This window comes from Lemur catta, chromosome 6 (genome assembly GCF_020740605.2).
Source record: "Lemur catta isolate mLemCat1 chromosome 6, mLemCat1.pri, whole genome shotgun sequence".
NCBI classification, from domain to species: Eukaryota; Metazoa; Chordata; class Mammalia; order Primates; family Lemuridae; genus Lemur; species Lemur catta.
In genome coordinates this window covers 32,179,264-32,197,869 of record NC_059133.1, presented here as the reverse complement: position 1 = coordinate 32,197,869, position 18,606 = coordinate 32,179,264, and the positions used below count along the sequence as shown (strand labels likewise).

General features: G+C 38.8%; 1 long non-coding RNA gene across 1 annotated transcript; it reads right to left on the bottom strand.

Moving 5' to 3' along the window:
- Positions 1–2,734: 2,734 nt before the first annotated feature.
- LOC123640635 lies at positions 2,735–14,552 on the bottom strand. The gene is made up of 3 exons (XR_006736002.1): positions 14,526–14,552; positions 12,704–12,762; positions 2,735–2,838 (listed from the first exon to the last, which is right to left on the bottom strand). It is a non-coding gene; the product is annotated as an uncharacterized LOC123640635 (long non-coding RNA).
- Positions 14,553–18,606: the final 4,054 nt, after the last annotated feature.

The window sequence follows — 18,606 nt, the reverse complement described above, 5'->3', positions numbered from 1 at the left end:
AGGCAGTTATTGGAAATAGCATATCTCATAAAATTTTAATTATAAGGTTAATATAAAGTTCCAAGCAGATGTCATCTACTAAATAAAATTTCACTACAGTTTTGATTACAACACAGAGAGGATTATGACAACATAAATCATGTTTTTTTAAAAAAATCATGCTGAACCCAACAACAAAGCATAAATTCTTTCATTTTTTCATATTTAGTTCTAGCTTTTATACAATTCCATGTACATTTTCACAGTTATAATCACAATATACATAAAATTTTATATGTGCTTCTTCCCACCAACTTTTACATAATAAACACTTTTCTATTTTTCTACATGGCCTGAAAATATAATTCTGATAGTTGGCTGAATAAGAGTCTATCAATTTGATGAAACATAAATTTATTTACTATTCCCTTATTCTTGGACACAAGTGTGTTTTTAATAATATAAATAATATTAAATATTTTGGAAAACTTAATTTTTTTAAATCAAAGGAAATTTCCAGAAATTAAATTATTTTGAAAAGGGATTAAACATTATAAAGACATTTATAACATTTACATATTATAAATATTTTGAAAAATATCCTTGAAATTTTTTTGGTTACAGAGGAGTTATTCAATACATACCTCTCATGCCTATATGTGGAATGTTTGGGCTGTAATGATAAGGCCACCCACAGCAAAGATTTGTTTTCACACTCCATCTGTTTGGTATGTACTGTGTAGATTTGAAAAAATTTCTGACCCCAGTGAGACACAGTGTTTGGTAATACTTCTATCATATTCTTTAATTTCTCTGTGAGTCACTGTCTCCATATGCTTAACAGGATTGTGAGTTTTGCAAAAACCTTCCAGAAATGGCATCTACTTCTTAAAAATGAATGAGGATTAATAAACACATTGGATTCATCACAAAAAGTACTTCTTAAATACCAAACAGTGGTTGCTATGTAACAAGTATGGAGAGACAGAAGATATATGGACTAGGCTTACTGTCTGACTGCAATAAAAGCAAAAATCCTTGAATGCGAGCTTTGCTTGTGTGTATGAAAGACTGTTTTAAATACTGCTGTGCACAATTTTTACCCACAAAAAATCTTTGTATTTGTGGTGTAAGTTTTGATTGTCTGTTTAATGATATAGCCTTTTCTTTTAATTACATTTTTTAGTTGATTTAATTTTCTATTTAAGTTTCTTTTCTAAATTTAACAACAAACATTAATGAATGTGAAAGGAAGAATGGAAAATTTCATCCAAATCAAAAATGACCCAAACCTATACCTTCATCAGTGCACTGGTTTTTTGTTTGCTTGTTTGTTTTTTATGTTTTCCTTTCCTAACTAATAGCACTGATTTTCTATATTATTACTTTAAGAATTAAACATGTGTCACCTTGGAATAGATATGCTGTTATTTTTAGTGTTGTTAACTCTTACAATTTTATTTTTGAAGGCTCTTACTGGAAGGTTATAGCATCAAAAAATAAGCCCAACTCTGCTAGCAATTAAATAAGGGTCTACTTAAAATTTCTATGACTCCAAAAATGAAGTGTTAATAGTGTTTACTAAGTTTCCTTCTAGTTTTTAAAACCTGACATTTAGACCAGGTGTGGTGGCTCATACCTGTAATCCTAGCCCTTTGGGAGGCTGCAGCTGAAGGATTGGTTGAGTTTGACACAAGCCTGAGCAACACAGCAAGACTCCGTCTTTATAAAACAAAAAAAAAAATAGCTGGGTGTGGTGACTCGTGCCCATAGTCCCAGCTACTCAGGAGGCTGAGGCAGGAGGATTGCTTGAGGCCAGGAGTTTGTGGCTGCAGTGAGCTAGATGGTACCACTGTACTCTAGCCCAGGTGACAGAGCGAGACCCTGTCTCAAAACAAACTAACAAACAAAAATAAAAAAACAGAAAAACACCTAATATTTATGGACACCTTTGTCTTAAAGATAGCTACAAATTTCTTAGTGACAGGATCTGTGAATTAAATGATTAAATGCCATTGTAAGCCGCACAGTACCTACCCAAATGTTTTATATACAGCAAGTGTCCCATAAATGACTATAGTTGATATAGTCAAAGAATTAACTAAATCATCAGAGCAGAAGGTTTGTGTAGGAGTTATCAACTTTGTCATTTTTAATTCTGCTTTGTTTGCAAACCATTTCTTTTATTGAGAATTTTTTTCGATAAACAAATTCCTGATTGCTTGTCAATAATTTGTTCAAGCTTACAGAAGAAAGTTAATGAGCTTTTTTCTCACTTTACCTCATCTTGAATATCCCATTTCCATGTACAAAGATGAGTATCAAGTTTTTAATCAAATCATTCAGCCTGAAAACATTTGCTACAAGTGCTATGAAAGTTCACTATGCTCCTGAGTTACTTTTATGTCAGAATTGACTATTTATCACTACTACACAGTTGTATTTTTATGCTTTTTCAACATCTTCCATTATACTGGCTTTCATTTTAGTTTCTACCTTGGTAGAAGATTGGGAAATGGGTATGGTTTATAAAAACTCAGTGCTTGATCACTGTTCTTTAACATGTGCTTCCTAATATGGGTCATTTTTCAGGATTTAGAAAACATGAGCATGGAAATCTTAAGTCCTATAATATATATGAATTTGTTCCTGAATTGAAACAGTTTTGAACTGAATTTGTCTCATTTTAATAACTAAATATTAATATGTTAATGTTGTGCTGACAATGAGCTATTCTTTTTCTCCTCACCTGAACATTTCTTTATTTCTTCAACAGCTCCTTTTCTTTCTCTTGATCCCAATTGTGGGCTTCTCCTAAGACCAAAGCCTTGTCCTGTTGATCTTCTTACATTCTACATCCTGTGGGAAATAATACATTCAGATTTTTCACTTGTAGAAATAATTTCTTAATGTGCCAATACTACTAATTAACCTTGAGTCTTATTTTAATTTCTAACAATAGGAAATCTCTAACGCAGGGTTTTTGTCACCTCAGATTCATAATGCCAAAAATGAAGTCATCATTTTCTCTCACAAATGGAATTGTTATTCTTATATAATTTTGGTAAATGTTGTGGCTGTCATGTTGGAATTCCAGCTCAAAAACTAAAATTCCTATTAATAGTTGACATCTCCTTCTGTTCCAACTGCAAGAAACTGCTAATTATCGTGTACAATATGTATGAAATGCATTATTTCTTTTCCAATCTCACTTTTATTATTCCCATGTAGATCCTAATGAAAGTCAGCCTTAATTGCTGGGAAAAGCTATAACTGATCGTTTTAGATTCTATGCTTTTCTTTCATTTAAATGTATTCAGTTATCTGATGCCCGATAAATCAACTTGGGCATGTTGTATTTGTTAGTAAAGTCTCTTAAAATGTGAGATGGCAGAGAGTAATGTTCAAGGCTACCACACACAAAATCGATACCTAATATTTAAAAAGAATTGTAATCAGGCTTAATTTCCATACTTTAAGTCACACCTTCCTTATTGTGTGTTTCTCACTCTTTCACAATACCGAAGGTCCCCAACTGAAGATGGTTCAATTTAGGATTTTTTGACTTTACAGTGGTGCAAAAGCTATAAGCATTTGGTAGGCTTTTTGATTTACAATGGGGTTACATAAGGACAAACCAGTTGTACATCAAAAATACCATAAATGACTTTAAACTTACAATATTTTCTATTTACAATGGGTTTATTAGATATAACATCATCATAAGTCAATGAGCATCTATATATCCTTTGCTTGCCTATATCCAACATCGATAGACACACACACACACACACACACACACACAGTCACACAGAACTGAGTGAATAGAACCAGGGACTACTTTTGAAAAGGCTTTTTTAGGTATTTTTTTGATAGGTAAATATTGCAATACACACAGACACAGCCCTGACACATACTAGAAGCTCCATGATATAGATCGATCGTTTATGAATTTAATTTAGCTCTTTAAATAGCCATGGAATTAGAAATCTAACATACAATAGTTTGTCAAAATATGTGAATTTTATATCAGATTTTACTAATATGCTTTAGAGTACAGATTTTATTTTTTGAGAGAATAGCCTAGAACTTCCTCTTCTCCTGCGGAAGTTTTTATTCTTTTGGACAGGATAATGTATTATGTAATACTGAAACACTTATTTTTCAGTTAATTTTCCAATACAAAATTAATACATAAATATATCATAAAAACACAGACTCGAAGAGTAAATGTAATGGAGAGACTAGATCACCTTCATGCTCAGAATTTAAGATGTAATTATAGATATCTAAATACCCTGTTACTGCCAAAAGTGTTTTTGAGATCTCCCAATTACTAAGTAATAGTTAGGAGTTAGTAGTAGTTCCATTAGTAATTATTCAGTATTGAAAGATTTGTAATTATTCAGTTGGAAAAAGAGACATTATCTTAGGGAAAGCTAAGAATATTGAAAAGCAGAGCTGCTTGAAATTAACATGGAGTTTGAAGAAATTCTAAGTTTGTCGTAACTAGGGTAAAAATTACATTTCGATGTTTGACTAGGGAAGATATTGAAGAACTAAACCAAAGTGAAACAGTGAGGACTCTTGACATAAACTTCGATTTTATTTTTGTTTATAAATTGGTAACTGGAGACACTGAGGATTTTACTATGAGAATTGTAGGATAAGATTGGAATTGACACAGCAAAGTTGAACCCCAAACTGGGGTCCAGCCTGAAAGCCAAGAGGGTTCTTGGCTTCCTGCAGGAAAGCATTCAAGCATGAGCCTTAAGTTGGAAACAAAAACAAAATTTATTAAACAAACAAACAACCAGCAAGAAGGCTACTCCACAGACAGAGAAGTTACTATATATTGCTGGTGAACTCTATTTATGGCTGTCTCTTGATTATATGCTAAATAAGGAGTGGGTTATTCACGTATTTTTGGAGAAAGGGGCAGAGAGTTTCAGGAACCGGGATTCCTCTTCCTTTCATATCATATAAGGTAACTTTCAGGGTTATCATGGTGATTGTAAATTGTCATGACACTGGTGGGAGTTTCTTTTAATATGCTAATACATCATAAGCAGGGTACAATGCACAAGAAGGGTAAGCAGAGCTCATTTCATTATCATGATGGTACTAATTGGTTTTAAATGGTATCTTCACAACATCCTGTTTTTCTCATAGACCTGGGTCTTGTGACTCCTTAAGAATCAGGGACTGCCAGTTTCTTACCTCAGCATTTAAATTTTTTTTTCCTAGCAAATTAGAGAAAATACATAACATTAATTTTGAATGGGAGGTTAGGAGAATGATTTTACACATCCAGGAAGAAGAAAAAGACAATATAGATGATGACTAGAGAGCATCATCTATAAAAGGAAGAAAAAAAGAAGGAAATACAATTGAACTGAGCATTGAGATCACCTATAACTTAACCATTTATTGCAGGAAATTCTTTACAAGGAAAGTAATGCTCTACATCAACAATTATTTTCACTATTTGCCTCTTTGCATCAGGAAATTTTTCCAAGCAAATGTATTTGATCAGTTTCCTAATCTGGGCAAACAGCTCTCCCATTAAGTTAACATCTCTCTTACGTGGGCAAACATCTTGCTTTTCAGATATCAGTTTCCTTTACAAGACTCATAAAGGGCATCCAAATCAGGAAAGAGGTGGTCAAACTATTGCTTTTGGCTGACGATATGATATTGTATCTACAAAAACCCCAAAGACTCTACCAAGAGACTCCTGGAATTGATAAATAAATTCAGCAAAAACTCAGGCTATAAAACACATCAGTAGCATTTCTATATACCAATATCAGTCAAGCTGAGAGTCAAATCAAAGAATCAATACCATTCACAAGAACTGCAAAGAAAATAAAATATACTTAACCAAGGAGGTGAACGATCTTTACAAGGAGAACTACAAAACACTGAGGAAAGAAATCACAGAGGAAACAAACAAATGGAAAAATATATTATGCTCATGGATCGGTACAACCAACATTGTTAAAATGTCCATACCACCCACAGTGATTTAAAGATTCCATGCAATAGCCATCAAAATACCAATGGCATATTTAACAGATTTAGAAAAAATAATTCTATGTAGTATAAAGTCTGATCATTTAACACCTCCAGCTTTGCACTTTTTGCTTAGGATTACTTTGGCTATTCGGGCTCCTTTCTGGTTCCAAATGAAGCAGATTGAGTTTAATAAACTCAACTCTGCTTAATGAATATATTTTTCTGGTGATCTTTATGGGAGAGTTGACAGTCAGGGCAACTTATTGATTACTTAGATACTATACGTACAGAAAAACGAAGAAGGGGAATGTATATAAATGAATGGAAAAAGAGAAATAAAACATAATCAGTTTTTTAGCTTAGTGAATGAAGATTGGTGCTCTTAAATAAGATGGGGGTAAATTGCTGAGGAGAAATTGTGGGTTGACCTATCAAGTAGTTCAATATAAAATTAATTAATTATTCATGTGTTAAGTGCCTGATAGCTTTTTGCACTGTGTGAAGGTTCCATGTCTACTCTATGTAGAGTATAGTACATGAATACCATGCCAATTTTATTTTATTATAATATTGAGCCAATTTATGGGATTTTGGTAGTTTATTCTACTTGCAGCTATTTTGATCCCATTAATTTTTTCTCCACATAAATATAAGAATTTAATTTGCTTAAATAAGACAAAAAAACAAAAAAACTATGTCTTTATTTTTGTTTACATTACTTTAAACTGTAGTATTACTGTGTGTTTAAATGTTTCATGAAGCATGTTAAAGCCATTATAAATATTTTATAATTTACTCATCAAAACTGAGAAATGGGGTAAGTACCATTATCATGCCTATTTTTCAAGTGAAAAAATTGGGAAGTATTAGGTTAATTTAACTTAACTTAGGATCACAGGGCTAAATGTGAAAAAAAACAGATTGGATGTAGGCTGTGTGAGTCAAGGCCCATGTGCTTAACCTTTATGACATCCTTTAAAATGTCAGGTAAGGGGAGAAAAGAATAGAGGCAAGAGACGACGACTTTGGCAGGCAAAGAAAAGTTTTAATAAGGAAACCTGAGAAAGGCCTCTGACCAAGAGGGCAGAAGCCCCAGCTCTTCTTATAGGCTGTGGGTTTTTAAGGGCTTTCTGAGGAGCGGTAGAGGGCTTGAGGGGGTGGAGAACTTTTTCGCGGTTTTTCTTAATTTTCCTGGGAAAACAGATGCTTATCTTCTGGGAGGGAGTGTTGGAAATGGCGGCGCTTGGGAAGAAGCAAGATGGTAGTTGTCCTTTTGCATCCCGGTCCCTCATTCCAGACTCTTTATTGATTACAGAAACGAAGCATCCATCTTTCATCTAACTACTTCCTGCTAAATGGGGGTGGCCTTCCTTTTTTCCCTGTAGGGTCTGGAGGTGAAGGATCGTCTGGACGTATTGCTGCATTGTGGTTCATGTTATTGCAGCGACCCTGTCCAGAATGAACTTTTGTTTCAGATTTATTAAACAGGGGAGGAATAAAAGGACCAAAAGGATTAGGATTATGGGAAATATGAAGGGCAGGGGCCAGTGGATAACAGAGGGAAAAGGAAAGTTCCACGTGGAGTTGCAAGAAGCTTCAGCAAATTTTTCAGCTTGTTTTTGCAGTCTGGCTGCCCATCCCTGAACAGGCTGGACTTATTAGTGTAAAAGCAACACTGTTCTTGTAGGATGGCACAAATGTCTCTCTGTGCTGCTGTCAAGAGGTTGAGGCCTCAACAATTTTGTGAAACAACAGCAGCCAGTGAGTCCACCTGATCTTGGAGACTGACAAGTTGTTTAGAAATGTCTTCAAAACTGGCAGAAATTTCTTTGGCTAGGAGGGTGAATTCTATTAGGGAAATTCCCAATCCTACCGTTCCTGCCCCAACCCCAGCAGCGACTCCCAGGGTGGCCAAGAGGGGGACAAGTTGTATGCTTTAGTCCTGATCTGGCATGGAGTGGCACAGGGATGGGAGTGTCAAGTGGGGCCAAGTAAATGGAAGGAGATAAGAAAACTATAGGATAGGAGCCTGTCTGCTTGGTGGGGAGACACAAAATGGCTGAAGTTCCACAGAGCCAGAATACACCTTCAGTATAATCAATACAAGGAAAGAGGTCGAAAGTGATTAGCGGACCAAAAGGTCTTCCGCTGTTTAGGAGTGATGATCAGAGGTGGAGGCTGTGTCCTAAGGAGGCTGCTGTAAAAGAGGTAAAGGTATCAGTAGGGAGACGAGGTATTTCAGAGGTGAGGCATAGCCTGTATGGGTCCAGAAATAGATGGGCAGTCTCGTCAAAGGTACAGACCCATGAACACTTACCCTGGTCTGTTAATTTGAAGAAGTCTGACTTGGAAGTTAGGGGCCTAGTGCCCCATGCCATACAATAGTGAGAAGAGCGGTCTGAAATGTTTCCAGAAAAGGTAGGGAAGTCAGTAAGTCAGACTTGATTGTGTCGGTGGTATGTTTTGTTACATGGAGGCTGCCAAGTCTCTGTGTGACTGGGGTGGGGATACGATGATGGTGCTGTCACAACTTCCTTGAGGGAGGGTCCCCACTAGAGTGGATTGTATAAATGGTTGTCTAAATATACAAACGGGGGCCGGAAAAGCTATGATTAGTCCTTTTTGAGTTGGTCTCTGGACTAATTGCTGAGGGGGTTTTATGGTATTAAGATCATCTCCAAGGCCATTGACCTGGTGTTGGGCTGGGGTGCCAAGGGAAAAAGTTCTGGTCCAGAGAGAGGTCTGGGCTGTGTAGGCCTTGTGGTGGATTTCCCTAAAGTGTATGCTCCTCTCGCCATCACCTATTTATCAAGAGGGGCAGGCACAGCGACATCGGCTGTTTGGGAGAGGTGAAGGCATATCCAGCATGGGAGCTTTACAGTTGAAGTATGTTTCTGCAGCAGAGAGCCCACAAGGGAGATGGTGTCATTTAAGTAAGGGGGAAGTGTTGAGGGAAAAGTAGGAACAGGGAGGAAAAAGAGAAAAAGAGGAATTGAGAGGGAGAGTCTCCGGAAGAAGTGCCTTGCAAGCAGTTTCTTTACCAGTGAAAGGAATTCTAAGGGAGATATTATACCGTGATAGGGTGAGTACCATGACCAATCAATAAAAAGATCTCTCAAAAATTATTCAAAGGTGAGGAGAAACAGAGACATAAGGCTATGCAGGAATATCCATGTCTCATTCTTCCAGTATGTCAGGGAGGTGTGTGGGACTTTGCTGTTTCCTCCTTAGGTGTAGGGAGATGGGTCCTGTAATGGAACAAGAAAATAAGGGGTCTGAATCCTGAGGGCTTGGGTCTGAGTCCTGTAGGTCCGGTGCCCTTTCTAAGGAAGAGAAGTGATACTGATAGCGGTGTCCTTTTAATCTGGCAGCTGTGGGTGTGGCCAGAATGACTTGGTATGGGCCCTCCCATTTGGGTTTAAGAGGATCTGCTGAAGTTTTAACCCAGGCCCAATCTCCAGGATGTAGGATAGACAGTATCTGGGCAGAGTGGGGAGCCAGGAGGTATGACTGCATGTGTTCTCAAAGGTGAGACCAAAAGCCCCGAATAAAGGGGTGGCTAGAGATGGCAGAAATCTGGGGAACTCCTTCAAACTTGTGAAAAATACAGGGAAAAGGACACCTGTACATAGCCTCAAAAGCAGTGATCTTAAGAGGTTTGTGGAGAAATTATGCAGACTTTAAAGGGGGCCAAGGGAAAAAGTGAAAACTAATCCCTGTGACTTTCCATGGAATATTTGGTGAGGTTTTTTAGGATTCCATTCATCTGCTCCACTTTTCCAGAAGATCGGGGGTGGTAAAGGTGTGGAACTTCCAAGTGATGTTTAAGGCTGAAGCAAGATTCTGGGTAACCTGAGAGATGAATTCAGATCCATTGTCAGACTGCAGGGAGGTGGGGAAACCAAATCTGGGAATAATATCATCATGTAAGAGATTTTGGATAAGAGTGGAGGCCTGTTTGTTGGTGACAGGGAAGGCCTCTACCCATCTTGAAAAAGAGTCAATGAACACCAGAAGAAAACGTGTTTTCTGGATAGGGGGCATCTGTGTGAAATCGACTTGCCAATCCTGTCCAGGTAGTAAGCCCTTGACTTGGTGTGTGGGGAAAGGGGGAGGCTGGATGTTGGATTCGGTAGAGGTAGTTTGACAAATATTATATTCCTTGATAAGGGTTTGAGGTAATTCCTCGTGTTGAGGTTAAAAGGTGAATATGAGTGGTGAGAAAGTGTTGAAGTGGAACCTGGCCTGCATGGAAGAAAGAGTGAAGGCATGTGAGAAAAAGGAGGGCAGATTTATCGAGGAGAATTAGCTTATGATTTTTATACCAATATGGATTTAAAAAATGTGCTCCCTCCTCCTTGAGATTTTCAATTTGGGGTTGAGTGTATTATGCACTGTCTTCACCAACCAGAGGGAAAATACAGTGAGGGATAGCCTGATGTGAGGTGGCCTGTTTGGCCCAAAAGTCAGCCTCATGGTTGCCTGTGGAAGTATAGCTTAGGTCCTTTTGGTGGCCCTTTCAATGGATGAGGGAGATTTGATCGGGGAGTAAGACAGCCTGGAGGAGGGAATTAATTAATTTGCCATTAATGATAGGAGAGACTTCTGCCATTATGAAACCTTGTTCTGTCCATATTTGGGCATTGGAATGTAGCATGTTATATGGATCTTTAGATTCTGTATAGATATTAACCTTTTTCCCTTTGGCCCAGATTAGAGCCCGTATTAAGGCAATTAGTTCTGCCTGTTGGAAAGTTGTCCTGGGGGCCAAAGGGGGTGGTTTGATGATCTGTCTTGGTGGAAATTGTTGCCCTGCATCAGGGCCCTGGAAGGCCTGGACAATGGTGTAGCCCACTGAGAGGGGCGCTACTTTAGTAGCACTGCCATCTATGAAACAGTCAGGGATACCTGGGATGGGATTGGTGCCAATGTGGTGAAAGGGAATAAGGGAGTCATCGATAATATCAGAACAAGAGTGAAAGTCTTCAGGGTCGATTGAATGATTAGAAAGCATAAGAGTGGCCGGGTTATGTGGTGAGCAGTACTGGAAGGAAATGGAGGGCTATATCAGGGTGGCATGAAGAGCTTGAATTCTGGAAGGAGAGACAGAAAAAAGAGCTCTGTGACTTAACATATCCTGGAGGTAGTGGGAGGAAAAAACTAAGGTCTCTTAGAAAGTCATCTTTTGTGCTTCTGGGATAAGTGGAAAAGCAGTGGTTAGTACTTTCAACCACAGTGGCCACTCCTGGTAAATGGGGTCTAATTATTTAAAAATATAAGCAATTGGCTGTACAGAATCTCCTACAGGCTGGGCCACGAGGCCCAGAGCCAGGTTTTGGGCACTGTGCAGATATAAATGGAAGGGCCTGGAGGGATTCGGAAGTCCCAACATGGGGGTTCATTGCCTGTTTGAGGGTCTTGATGGATGTACACATATCAGGGGGAAGGGGAAGGGGTTCATCTAAGTTTTCCTTTATAGCATTGTACAAGGGTTTGGCAATTACGGTGAAATTGGGGATCCATATACGAAAATACCCTGTGAAGCCAAGAAAGGAGAGTGGATCTCTTTTAGTGGCAGGCAGAGGTATTTTTTGAACTGCCTCCTTTTGCTCTTTCAGGATTTCCCGGAGTTGGGGTGATATTAAAAGCCCAGGGTAGTGTACTTTGGGAGACAATACTTGGGCTTGTTCTGAGAGACCTGGTATCTGCACTGGGCCAAGAAATTGAGAAGGGAAAATCTGGCAATCTTGCTGGGAAGGGCTGCAGAGGAGGAGGTCATCTACATATTGTAACAGAGAGCTAGTGGCTGGGGCAAAGCAGGCCAAGTCAGCCTGCAAAGCTTGACCAAAGTAAAGGGGGCTATCTCTGAACCCTTGAGGTAGAACTGTCCAGGTCAATTGCTGGGACACATGTGAGCTGGGATCTGTTCAAGTGAATGTGAATAAAGGTTGAGAATCTTTATGGATGGGAATGGAAAAGAAGGCATCCTTTAAATCAAGAACAGAGAAAACGGTGGCAAAAGAGGGTATTTGCGAAAGGAGGGTGTAGGGATTAGGCACCACTGGGCATACTGGAATCAGCACTGCATTCACTTGATGGAGGTCCTGAACTGGATGGTAGGAGTCATTTGGTTTTTTGACAGAAAGAATGGGGGTGTTATGAGGAAAATGAATAGGGGTAAAGATACCCATGGAGAGGAGGCGAGAAATAATAGGTTTTATGCCCCTCAGTCCACAAGGACTGGGGAACAGATATGCAGTGACTGGGGTCCCTTAGCAAAACCCTCACAGGGTCACTATGATGGGCTATGACCAGAATGATGATGAGTGTCCCAGACTGATGGGTCAATTTCTAAAAGTAGAGTCTCCTCACTTTTTGGAAGGGGGAGCAGCTCCTGGCAAAGAAGCAAGTGTGGGGCTAGAGTGTGTTGCGGGAAGTGAATTTGTCTGCTTAGTTTATGGAGGAGATCCCTTCCCAATAAGGGAGTGTGACAATCGAGAATAACTAAAAAAGAATGTATAAAAGTGGTATTGAAAAAGGTACAATAAAGAGGGGGAGTTTCAAGTGGGGTTTCCTTGATGCCCTTCAGGCCAATTACAGAGATGGAGGAGCGGTGCATCAGGCCATGGAATTCAGTTAGAATGGATAAACTTGCCCCCCTATCCAGAAGAAATGAAACAGTCGTACCAGATATGGTCCCAATTACCTGAGGCTCAGTGGACGTGCCGGATGTTGGGGCTGATGATCCCTGGCAGACTCAGTCCTCTGGTGTCAGTGCCAAGAGGGAGGAGAGCTCGTTAGGTGGAGGTCTGGGGGCCTCAGATGGTGCACTCAAGTGGGGAGGGTGTCCCTGTTGAGGGAAGTCCATCTTCCAGTGGTCTCATTGGCCACACAATGGACATGGTTTAGAGGGTAGACGAAGATTAGGACAGACTTTTGTCCAGTGTCTGGATGTGCCACATTGAAAGCAGGTACCCAGGAGTTTTGGGGGATCTCTTTTGTAAGAGCTGTCTTGAGCCAGATTTTGGACAGAGGCAAGTTATCTGGTATTTTAAGCAAAGATACTTTCTTTTTGGGCCCAAAGTTCCTCCTCCCTATTGTTAAAAACTTTGAAGGCTGTTTCAAGGAGTTCTTCCATGAGGTCTGGGTCTCTTTCTCTTTTTTAATTTTTTTTTTTTTTGGATGTCAGGGGCAGACTGAGAGATAAAATGAAGGTGTAAGATCTACCCTTCCATGGATTCCGGGTTTAAATTGGTATATTTGGTTAAGGCCTCTGTCAGCAGAGATAAAAAGAAAGAAGGGTTTTCCTGGGGCCCCTGTGTGATCTTTGTAATCTTATCTCAGTTTACAACCTTATGCGCATTTTTGGCCTTGCTTGCTAGGAGGCAGGTCACCACGTGATCTTGTGATTTGAGGCCGGGGTCACCCCGCTGATAGGCACAATTAGGTTCTCGAGAGGGAACAGCCTCTGCCTCGACTGGATTACGGTAGGACTGAGTGTGCAGTTCATGGGTGTGAGCCTCTGCCTAACGCCAGATGAATTCCTTTTCCTCTGGTGTTAGAGTGGAAGTTAGGATGACATATAAGTTATGCCAAATTAAGTTGAAGGTTTGGGTAAGATATAAGAGCTCCTGCCTATATCATGTGGGGTTTCCTAAGAAGGAACCCAGTTGCTTTTTGATTTGGGAAAGGTCAGCCATGGTAAAAGGGACATGGACTCGCGTAATGTCTTTTAAACCTGCCACTTCCCGGAGGGGAAAACGATGTGAGGGCCTGGGAACCGCCGGGTCCCATCTTTAGATCGGGTTATGGGGCAAGACAGGCGGGAAGGGGGTGGGGCGGGTCGCGGCGTCAGGAGACGGTGGTGCGGGAGGGAAATGCGGCGCTGACACGAGGGAGGAAGTAGAGTGTCCTGGTGCATAAGGAGGGGGTTCATCAGCAGGATCAAAGGACAGGCTGCAAGGAGGGTTTCTCTAAAAAAAAGAGCTTGGGGAGGTTAACAATCCTGGCACAAGGAGGGGCGCAAGCGGAGATAGGAAAAAGCCTATACATACAGGACGTCAGACCATTTGCCATTCGTATTTTGGAAACTGTCCAGACCATGAAGGATCTGATAATCAAATGTGCCATTTTCTGGCCATCGATTGTCGTTATCCAATTTATATTGGGGCCGTGCGGTACTACAAAAGAAAATGAGGTGTTTCTTCTTAAGGTCGTCCTGAAGGCCCCGTATTGAAAAGTTAATTAGACGACACCCCAAAGGGGAAGACGGTGGAGTGGCCGAGGGGCCCGAGCCCGTGGCGAAGTGAGCCGAGGGTCTCTCACGGACTCTGAGAGGCGTCCTCTTCAGGGGAACTAGAGTCGGAAATGAACCTCCAGAAAAGAGGTGAGAGGCGGCAGCTGAGAATCAGGCATCCCCACGTTCTCAAGCCGTGACCAAGGGTCCCCCAAATTCCCCGGGAATATGGGGCCGGCCAGATCCCGCCCCCCGGGTACTGCGGGGGACGAGGTAGGAGGCCGCTTCTTACCTGAGTTCAGGCTCAGGCGAATTGTTCCGCTGTCGGATGTTAGAGAAGGAATCAGCAAATGGCCTCTCGCCGCCAAAGCCAGGAAAGCGAAAGAGAAAGAGAGGAGAGTCCAGAAGAGTCTGGAAACCCGGGGGTAAGTGGCCCGTGGATAAAAACCCTGGACTTGGACCTGACCCGGAAAGAACTCGGCTGAGAGCCGAGGTGACTGCCTTACACCACGGAGGCTGAGGCCCGGATGTGGAAACGGCCGGCGTGGGATTGGTTGCGCGCCGGCCGCGCTCGGGCAGGAGTGAGCCCGGGCGCCCGCGCAGCCGCTGCTTCCTGGGATGCGCGGAGGCCCGCTCCGGATGCCCGCCCCAGGTTTCGGCACCAAAATGTCAGGTAAGATGGGTTTCGCCACCAAAATGTGAGGTAAAGGGAGAAAAGAATAGAGGCAAGAAACGGCTTTGGAGGGCAAAGACAGATTTTAGTGAGGAAACCTGAGAAAGGCCTCTGACCAAGAGGGCGGAAGCCCCAGCTCTTACAGGCTGCGGGTGTTTGAGGGCTCTCTGAGGGGCGGTACAGGGCTTGAGGGGGTGGAGAGATTTTTGGCGGTTTTTCTTAGTTTTCTGTGGGCAACCGATGCTTATCTTCTGGGAGGGAGTGTTGGAAATGGTGGCACTCGAGAAGAAGCAAGGTGGGGGTTGTCCTTCTGCGTCCGGGTCCCTCATAAACTAATAAGAGAAATAATCTGTATATCACTGGGAATTTCAAGACAAACATGACATAAGACGTGGCATGGTGGAGAGATACTATGCCAAGGGTAATTAGAGTAGAATTCTCATCTTTTTTGTGTGTTATACTTTGTAAACTTGTATTTTAATTAACTCTTCTGGAACTGAACTAAATGGGGACTATTTTTTGAAAGCTCTTGAATAATTTTATGAAAATGTCATCATTTAAAATAATCTTGACTTAATACATGCACTGAATTTTTGTCTTTTTTTATATCTGGAGATTAGGTGTTGAAAGTAGAAAAGCTGATTTGATATGCTAAATAATTTGTAAACCATGATGTTACCTTTTTTAAACATAAATTAATAGACTATTCCAATTTACAATAATTTAGTGAAGACGTTGCAGGGGAGTAGGAAGAGTTCAATTGATGTTCCAATTTCTGATTTATCTGAATAATATTCTTCACTTCTAGTTTTATATTTTACAAAATGGTTTTGTAAGTGTTCTTAATCCTTTATTTCTGAGGACAGGAGGTTAAGAAATCCTTTCAAACATTACACATAGGGCAAATACAAGCTTTATTTTTAGATTATAAAACATTTTTAGAATTATTTAAACATCTCATTTAAAACCAACTGGTAGCCCATACTGAGTTAATATTTTCTCCTCTATAACTCAATTCCAATTGTCTAAGATTAATTCACATATCATGACATCTCAATGACTTATTTAACATTTACTTTGCAAGACTATTTGAATATTAACACATGCTTGCTTAGATTCTATTATCTCATTAGCATCTACAGTCTGTAGTTTGGTATTAATATTACATATAAGAAGGAAGAAAGAAATATAAATGATTTAAGAGTTTTGCATTCACAAATATATGTATTAAAATGTATAGGCGTTTTTCCTACTTTGGTAAAAAGAAAACATTTTAAAAGGCAGATTAGGTAATCTTATACTTTCTGAAAGAGAAATACACTTTGGGTATGGATACATCAGTGAATTTACTCTGAGGAAAAATTAATTTAAGCCCGAATCTGAGGACATTATACATATTGAATTGTATGTGAGTGGTGCTTTCTGAAGTATTCTAAAATTGCGGCCATCAATATAAAACTAAGCATTAACCTCGAGTTCTCTCTCTAAAAGAGAGAAATCTGACTCACATTACTTTTGAAAGCACAGACATAATTTAACTCTGCGATCACCTTTAAAACACATGGGACAATATTAATATAACCTGCCACAAAATAACTTTGTTATTTGTATCATAACATTTGCAATCAATAAGTGATCAAATTTCATTTTCTGATCCATAGCTGGGACTTCCTCTGCTTTAATAGAACCTTGAGATTTTAGGAGCATGACTGTATCAGAGCTCTAGAAAATTTTATATTAGGGTTTGTGACACAGCATAATGAGAAAAACATAAAGACTATTTCAGGTATATTAAAATCATTCTAGCATGATTGATGACACTATTTCAATCTGTGTGATTTATTTAAAGCTTATAACTTAACCTTTTTCAGGACAATATACCACTACAATGTTCATTTGTAGAATATTAGCATTTAGTTAGTAGCAGTTAAGTAGATTTATGGCATAGAAAATATCCTAACTGATGATAAATAATAGAGAAAGGGAATTAGATATAGCTAGTTAAATTTTATGAAGTTTTTTATTTGAAACTTTTGATTGATTTTAGAAAAAATATTGAAAATTAGAATAAAGACTCTCTATAACTTTTAGATTTGGGTTTAAAAAGAAAGGAAGTTTTATTTTTTATTTTCTTAATAAAATCTGGGATACTTGGCTATCAGTTTATTAAATCTTGACATTTAAAATTTAAATAATATACAGATTTTTTTCTTTACATGTGTTTATTCAATCATTTTAGCTTAGTTTGCCAAGAAGAATTTAATTAATATTTCTGACTTTTCTATTCTTTTAATGCCATAACATAATTTGATAACATCATATTCACATCTATTTTCCACTCATCTCATTTGGTGTTCTGAAATTTCACAATCATGTACTTGGAGTGTTTGGGTGTGTGTGCACATTAATCTTAATTTATTTTGCAAGAATCTCTCTCCGCCATTTCAATCTAGACGATTTTGCTTCTCAGTTGTCAGTATTTTTAAAAAATATTATAATTTGATAAATTCTCTGTTATTCTTTTCTGTTTTTTTTCTGAAATCTTATAATTTGAATGTTAAATTTCTTGGGATGATCTTGATGGTTTAACTTCCCAACATTTTTTTTTCTGTTTTTCTTTTGATATTTTATAGTCTGGACAATTTCCTATTGCTTTACTTTTCAGTTCTCTAAGTGATTTTAAAATTTCAATTATCTAATCAAAGTGGCATTTGAATATATTTATGAAGTTTTTGTGTGTGTTCCTTGCATGATTTTTCTTTCTTTCTTTCCTTCTTTCTTTCTTTTTTTTTTTTTTTTTTTTACTTTTTGTTTTCTATTTGGTTGGTTTGTCTTGGTTTTTGTGAGTAGCTTCTTTTGAATTCTGGTTATCTTTTTCAATCCCTTCACACTTAAATGAAAGGAACTAAAAGGATTTAAGTAGATTCCTCTCTAGCTGTTTCCTGTCCCTGGTTGGCTTCTCTTTGCTAATATATTTCCACCACTCTTATATTTATCTTGTGAGTTTATATATTAAAGATTTATTTTAATGCATTTAGTTTCAGGAGGAAGTAGAGATAATTTCACATGTTTAACAGGAAAGGCCCAAAGCATATTTCAGCTTCATTTTCTACTATTTTTACACTCTCTATTATTGTACAAAGTGTGCGTGTGTGTGTGTGTGTGTGTGTGTGTGTGTGTGTGTGTATGAAGGAATTTATATAAAGAAAGACACTCTTTGTTCTGTTCTTACTATGAAGCTGATTATATTCTATTTTGCAATGCAGGAACAACTATATTTGTTTATATTCTTTGTTCTATTGTGTGCCCTCTTTAGACCAAACTATATCTGTCTTATTCTAGAATCTCATAAATAGATTAGCACAGTTGCAAGCACACATAGGTAGTCTAATGATAGTGAATTGATAAATGTTATATAATACAGGAGAGAAAATGAATTATATGATGGTGTCTTTCATAAAATAATTTCTTCCACATTTTTCACTTTTAAAAATCAAGTGTGCTGAGCATGGTGGCTCTTACCTGAAGTCCCAGCTACTTGGAAGGCCGAGAGAGGAGGATTGCTTGAGGACAGGGGTTCAAGACCAGCCTGGTCAATATAGCAAGATCTTTTTCTCTAAAATGAAAACAAATCAAGTGATGAAATTTTGGAGTATTTTTTAAGGAAGACTATAAAGCAGTTATAAAACAGTGTGTTTTC